Here is a 7,601-nt window from a genome sequence, read left to right on the forward strand (position 1 = left end):
CCACTACCCCACATTTCTCTTAACTAACATTAGCAAACCACCTCTAGAAACAAGGGAGTTAAGCTTTAGGCTGCACAATGAAACTGCTATAAACAATTTTATAACTGCTGCTGATAATGTCAACTGGGAGTCCGAGTTAGGTAACATAGGGGACATCAACCTAGCAGTGCAATCCTTTCTACAAACAACTCTTAGCTTTTATAACACCCACTGTCCTAGGCTTACAAAACAAGTCACAAGCAAAAGGCTTAACAATCCTTGGCTTACAAAGGGAATACTGAAATCCATTAACAAAAAACACGACCTTGAGAAGAAGTATAGGTTAGGAATTGTCTCCAAAGAATTCTCAAAGAATTACTCATTATTGCTATCTAAGATAATTAGACGAGCCAAAACTAAATACTACGAAGATAAATTTACTCAAATAAAGAGCAACATTAAACAAACTTGGAGCACAATTTCACAAATATTGGGATCAAAGAAATCTTTAAATAACAAACCGACTCTCCTGTCTAATAACGATGGTCAGCTTTCAGCCTCTGATTCTGCTATTGAGTTCAATAGGTTCTTCTCTTCCATTGGTTCATCCCTTGCAAATGATATTCCATCTTCCAGTACTGACATTAAGGACTATCTTACAGGTAACTATCCACAGTCTCTGTACCTAAAGCCTATTAACTCCACTGACGTCAATGAGATAATCCTTTCCCTTAAAACCAAGTCTGGTGCCCTTGAGGAGATACCAACTTTAATTTAGATTCAGATTCAGATTCAGATGTTTATTCAGGTAAGGTATATACATACAAGTGATGTTACATTAATGGATTGATATATAGATAGAGCTAGTACATACAATGCCTAAAGCCACTATTACGCAATGCGTTTCGGGCAAGAAAAACATTAATATCTAGAACTTAATACTAATTGAGCATAAAGAATAAAAGGTGTTGAGAACAAATACAAATAAAGATAAAAAAAAAAAAAAAAGGGGAACATGACTGAAAAAGCAGCACAAATACAATAGGTTGACAAACAGTGTTGATTAAAAAAAGAAAATAACAGATATGGGTTGAAGAGGAGTGAGGTAGATTACAGGGAATTTATTAGGTAGTGTTTAGTTTTTATCTTAAACTGGTTGAGAGAGGTACAGTCTTTAACATGGTTGGGAAGGTCATTCCACATTCTGGGCCCCTTGATTTGCAGAGCATTTCTAGTTTGATTAAGACGTACTCTAGGAATATCAAAACTGTATTTATTTCTGGTGTGGTGCTCATGGGTTCTGTTACAACCTTCTATGAAGCTTTTAAGATCAGGATTGGCATTATAGTTTAGCGTTTTATATATGTATAATACACATGAGAGAATGTGCAGTGACTTAATATCTAACATATTAAGAGATTTGAGTAGGGGTATCGAGTGATGTCTGGGGCCAGAGTTGGATATTGTTCTAATAGCGGCTTTGTGTTGGGTAATTAGAGGACGTAAGTGATTTTGGGTAGTAGAACCCCAAGCACAAATACCATAGTTGAGATAAGGATAGATAAGGGAGTAATAGAGAGTCACCAGGGCAGGGCGTGGTACATAATATCTGATCTTAGAAAGAATGCCCACAGTTTTTGAAACTTTTTTTGATATATTTAGAATGTGTCCCTGGAAATTCAGCTTGTGGTCAATGAGAATGCCAAGGAATTTGCCATCTAATTTGTTACAAATTTGGGTATTGTTTATTTTGAGATTTATAAGACTAGAGGATTTATTGCCAAACAGAATATAGAAGGTTTTGTCAATGTTAAGGGTGAGTTTGTTGGCAGTTAGCCAAAGATGGACTTTATTTAGCTCAGTATTTACTGTGGCATTTAGAGCAAGAGGGTCAGGACTGGAGTAAATGAAGGTTGTGTCGTCAGCAAATAGAATTGGTTTGAGGTGTTGGGAGGCATTTGGAAGGTCATTAATGTAGATGAGAAAGAGGAGAGGGCCAAGTATGCTGCCCTGAGGAACACCAATGTTGATGGGTAGGGTGGGAGAAATTGTATTATTCACAGAAACATATTGGAGCCTGTCAGTAAGGTAGGACTCGAGGTATTGTAGGGAGTGTCCTCTGACTCCATAATGATGTAATTTAAGAAGAAGGTTATGGTGGTTGACAGTATCAAAAGCTTTACGCAGGTCCACAAATAACCCAACAGGGAACTCCTTTTTATCAAGAGCTGTATGAATCGAGTTAAGCATACTAATAAGTGCATCGTTAGTGCTTTTTTTGGGTCTGAAGCCATATTGGCAAGGGCTAAGTATATTGAGTTTGGCTAGATATGAGTAAAGCTGCTTGTATATAAGTTTTTCAAAAATTTTTGACAAGTTTGGCAGGATTGATATAGGTCTGTAGTTGTTAACATCTGTGGGGTCACCACATTTGTGGACAGGCGTTACTCTCGCTTTTTTTAGAATATCTGGAAAGGTTTGGAGTTCAAGTGACTTGTTGAAGAGCAAAGCAATAGCAGGGGCTAAAGATCTAGAGGCTTTTTTGTAAATTAAAGTTGGTATCTCCTCAAGGGCACCAGACTTGGTTTTAAGGGAAAGGATTATCTCATTGACGTCAGTGGAGTTAATAGGCTTTAGGTACAGAGACTGTGGATAGTTACCTGTAAGATAGTCCTTAATGTCAGTACTGGAAGATGGAATATCATTTGCAAGGGATGAACCAATGGAAGAGAAGAACCTATTGAACTCAATAGCAGAATCAGAGGCTGAAAGCTGACCATCGTTATTAGACAGGAGAGTCGGTTTGTTATTTAAAGATTTCTTTGATCCCAATATTTGTGAAATTGTGCTCCAAGTTTGTTTAATGTTGCTCTTTATTTGAGTAAATTTATCTTCGTAGTATTTAGTTTTGGCTCGTCTAATTATCTTAGATAGCAATAATGAGTAATTCTTTGAGAATTCTTTGGAGACAATTCCTAACCTATACTTCTTCTCAAGGTCGTGTTTTTTGTTAATGGATTTCAGTATTCCCTTTGTAAGCCAAGGATTGTTAAGCCTTTTGCTTGTGACTTGTTTTGTAAGCCTAGGACAGTGGGTGTTATAAAGGCTAAGAGTTGTTTGTAGAAAAGATTGCACTGCTAGGTTGATGTCCCCTATGTTACCTAACTCGGACTCCCAGTTGACATTATCAGCAGCAGTTATAAAATTGTTTATAGCAGTTTCATTGTGCAGCCTAAAGCTTAACTCCCTTGTTTCTAGAGGTGGTTTGCTAATGTTAGTTAAGAGAAATGTGGGGTAGTGGTCTGTAGTGCTATCGGTGATTATACCTGAAGTAAGGGGAGAGGTTATGTTGGTCCAGATGTGATCTAGAGTCGTGGCAGTGCTATCAGTGATTCTAGTAGGCCTAGTGATTAAGGGTATGAGGAGGCAGGAATTCATACAGTTGAGGAAGCTAACAGCAGTAGGGTGTTCTGGCTCGCAGAGGTCAATATTAAAGTCCCCTGCGATAATTAGGTGGTTTTTGTTCAGTCTGTTATCAAGTATTAGATTTCTAAGGTTTGAGTTGAATACAGACACAAAAAAGCCTCCAGATCTTTAGCCCCTGCTATTGCTTTGCTCTTCAACAAGTCTGTTTTTTTCAACAATGTTCCCCCCCTCTTTTACCTCAATTTTTATTTGTACTCAACGCATTTTTTTCTTTTTATCCATTAGTTTTAAGCTTTAGTCAGTAGTGTTTTTTCCTGCCCGAAACGCTTTGCGTAATAGTGGCTTTAGGCATTGTATGTACTAGCTCTATCTATAAAGCCAACAAACTTTGTAAAATCTCTTTATGTATGTACCTTTGCCTAAATAAAAATTATTATTGTTATTATTATTACTTGAACTCCAAACCTTTCCAGATATTCTAAAAAAAGCGAGAGTAACGCCTGTCCACAAATGTGGTGACCCCACAGATGTTAACAACTACAGACCTATATCAATCCTGCCAAACTTGTCAAAAATGTTTGAAAAACTTATATATAAGCAGCTTTACTCATATCTAGCCAAACTCAATATACTTAGCCCTTGCCAATATGGCTTCAGACCCAAAAAAAGCACTAACGATGCACTTATTAGTATGCTTAACTCGATTCATACAGCTCTTGATAAAAAGGAGTTCCCTGTTGGGTTATTTGTGGACCTGCGTAAAGCTTTTGATACTGTCAACCACCATAACCTTCTTCTTAAATTACATCATTATGGAGTCAGAGGACACTCCCTACAATACCTCGAGTCCTACCTTACTGACAGGCTCCAATATGTTTCTGTGAATAATACAATTTCTCCCACCCTACCCATCAACATTGGTGTTCCTCAGGGCAGCATACTTGGCCCTCTCCTCTTTCTCATCTACATTAATGACCTTCCAAATGCCTCCCAACACCTCAAACCAATTCTATTTGCTGACGACACAACCTTCATTTACTCCAGTCCTGACCCTCTTGCTCTAAATGCCACAGTAAATACTGAGCTAGAGAAAGTCCATCTTTGGCTAACTGCCAACAAACTCACCCTTAACATTGACAAAACTTTCTATATTCTGTTTGGCAATAAATCCTCTAGTCTTATAAATCTCAAAATAAACAATACCCAAATTTGTAACAAATTAGATGGCAAATTCCTTGGCATTCTCATTGACCACAAGCTGAATTTCCAGGGACACATTCTAAATATATCAAAAAAAGTTTCAAAAACTGTGGGCATTCTTTCAAAGATCAGATATTATGTACCACGCCCTGCCCTGGTGACTCTCTATTACTCCCTTATCTATCCTTATCTCAACTATGGTATTTGTGCTTGGGGTTCTACTACCCAAAATCATTTACGTCCTCTAATTACCCAACACAAAGCTGCTATTAGAACAATATCCAACTCTGGCCCCAGACATCACTCGGTACCCCTACTCAAATCTCTGAATATGTTAGATATTAAGTCGCTGCACATTCTCTCATGTGTATTATACATATATAAAACGCTAAACTATAATGCCAATCCTGATCTTAAAAGCTTCATAGAAGGTTGTAACAGAACCCATGAGCACCACACTAGAAATAAATACAGTTTTGATATTCCTAGAGTACGTCTTAATCAAACTAGAAATGCTCTGCAAATCAAGGGGCCCAGAATGTGGAATGACCTTCCCAACCATGTTAAAGACTGTACCTCTCTCAACCAGTTTAAGATAAAAACTAAACACTACCTAATAAATTCCCTGTAATCTACCTCTCTCCTCTATTGTCAACCCATGTCTGTTATTTTCTTTTTTTTTAATCAACACTGTTTGTCAACCTATTGTATTTGTGCTGCTTTTTCAGTCATGTTCCCCCTTTTTTTTATCTTTATTTGTATTTGTTCTCAACACTTTTTATTCTTTATGCTCAATTAGTATTAAGTTCTAGATATTAATGTTTTTCTTGCCCGAAACGCATTGCGTAATAGTGGCTTTAGGCATTGTATGTACTAGCTCTATCTATATATCAATCCATTAATGTAACATCACTTATGTATATACCTTACCTGAATAAACATCTGAATCTGAATCTGAATCGGATGTAGGGGCAATAGTAAGCATTAAGAGTTATCAAAATGGGAGATCTAAAAGGCCCGGCCCCCAAATAAAACTATAAGCAGTGCTGAATACTTGGCTACACACAAGGTCAGTCTAGAGGTTGATTTAAGATCTCCTACACAGGAAGAACTGATATTCTCTTACTTCACTTACTTATTTATTAACCCCTTAACAACCCCCCATATACAGTCACACCAATAACAAAAATAATAATTACTTTACCACACTATCTTACGTTAAAAGCCTTGGTCCACATAAGCAGGATACAAGGTTTTACACTGAACACAAGCTAGGGTAAAGTTCTACTAGGGAAACACTTGAAGCTAGAGTCAGCTTAGGGTAGGGAGACCACGTGGTTCCACTGGGACCCCCTTTAGAATAACTAGTAATATAAACTCTAAAAACACCTACTACACACAAAGTATACTACTCTACACATAGAACACGTGTATGCCAGAAACTGAATAATGTACACAGTATATACTTAGCTTGATCAAAACACAGAAATAAGGAAACGAGGAGGAAGGGTAGGAGGATCCTGTCCACACCACGCCAGCTCAGAGAAAGGGTCGAGTCTCAGTCTCCTTCCCCCCAGCTGGCTTGCTGCCGGCATATTGCTCAACTAATCGTACTGCAGCCCTATACCAAGTTTACTCAGGTTTACTTTACAAATGATTAGAAAGTATTAGTAAACATAGTTGGTGCCTATGTTATTATTTAATAATCAACCCCAAGCTCAGTCTTAAATGCTCTTTGAAAAACAAGAATAGTCTTACGTCTGGCAGGGAAGATACAAACAAGTGCACCTCGTGATGCGTTTTCAATACTAAAAGGCAGTTTATTAGCTCAGTTTTGACCTCTGGTTTCCACTGAGGTACCCAGGGTCGTAACAGCCAGTTGTAAATCTTTCAAATGAAGTTGCTATTTTTTTTATGTTAAAGGTAATGAGTTAACTGAAATGAGAAATCTACAGTCAACAATATCAGCTTCACTAATCATAAAAGCAACTAATACTGAGTTTCTAGTTTTGGAATCTGAGTTTAGTAAAGCATGTCAATTTCAGTCACCTGTATTTGAATTACCACTTATAACACATGCAAAAGTGAGTGTCCAGTATTAGAGTTACCACACACACATTAACACCTCTCACTATGTCTCCAGAATTAGAAGTGACTCACACTGAGATGCGACACATTCAGTCTTCAGAAGTAGCATTACCACTCTCTGAAGGGCATCACACTGAGTCATCACAATCAGAATGTCAAAACAATAAAGTGCCCATCGGTGAATCTGCAGTATTTCTACCCACTGAAGTGTCTCATATTAGGTCTACAGAGCAATTGTCACCTCATACTGAAGTACCTCACACAAAGTCTTTGGTATCAGAATTTGATGATGATGTTAGTGCCCTAATACAAACAGATGACAAGAAATTCTATTTTGTTATACTTACTGAAATGCGGTTAAAAGAGGATACTACACAACTCTTTAACATACCAAACTACTCAGCAATTCACAACTGTCAACCAATTCAGAGAGGTGGTGGTACTGCTCTTTACTGCCACCAAGAACTGACTTGCTTGAAAATAATTAGAACTAGAGACTCTTGTGGAGAATCTATCTTTGCCTGTTTCAGAGTCAAAGGTGCCGAGGCTGTCGTGACTGTGGGAGCAGTCTACAGAATTCCTAGCAATGATGTGTCTGTCTTTAACTCTAACCTCATAAATCAAATACTAGCTAACAGACTTAACAAAAACCAACTAATAATTTCAAGGGATTTTAATATTGACCTCTGCGAGCCTGATAACCCTCATGCTGCTAGTTTCCCCAACTGTATGAATTCCTGCTTTCTCATACCCTTAATCACTAAACCTACCAGAATCACTGACACGACTGCCTCTGCTCTTGACCACATCTGGACTAACATAACCTCTCCACTTACTTCAGGTATAATCATTGATATTACCACAGACCATTACGCCACATTTTTCCTAACCAACATTAATAAATCACC

Source organism: Procambarus clarkii, chromosome 22 (genome assembly GCF_040958095.1).
Source record: "Procambarus clarkii isolate CNS0578487 chromosome 22, FALCON_Pclarkii_2.0, whole genome shotgun sequence".
Taxonomy (NCBI): domain Eukaryota; kingdom Metazoa; phylum Arthropoda; class Malacostraca; order Decapoda; family Cambaridae; genus Procambarus; species Procambarus clarkii.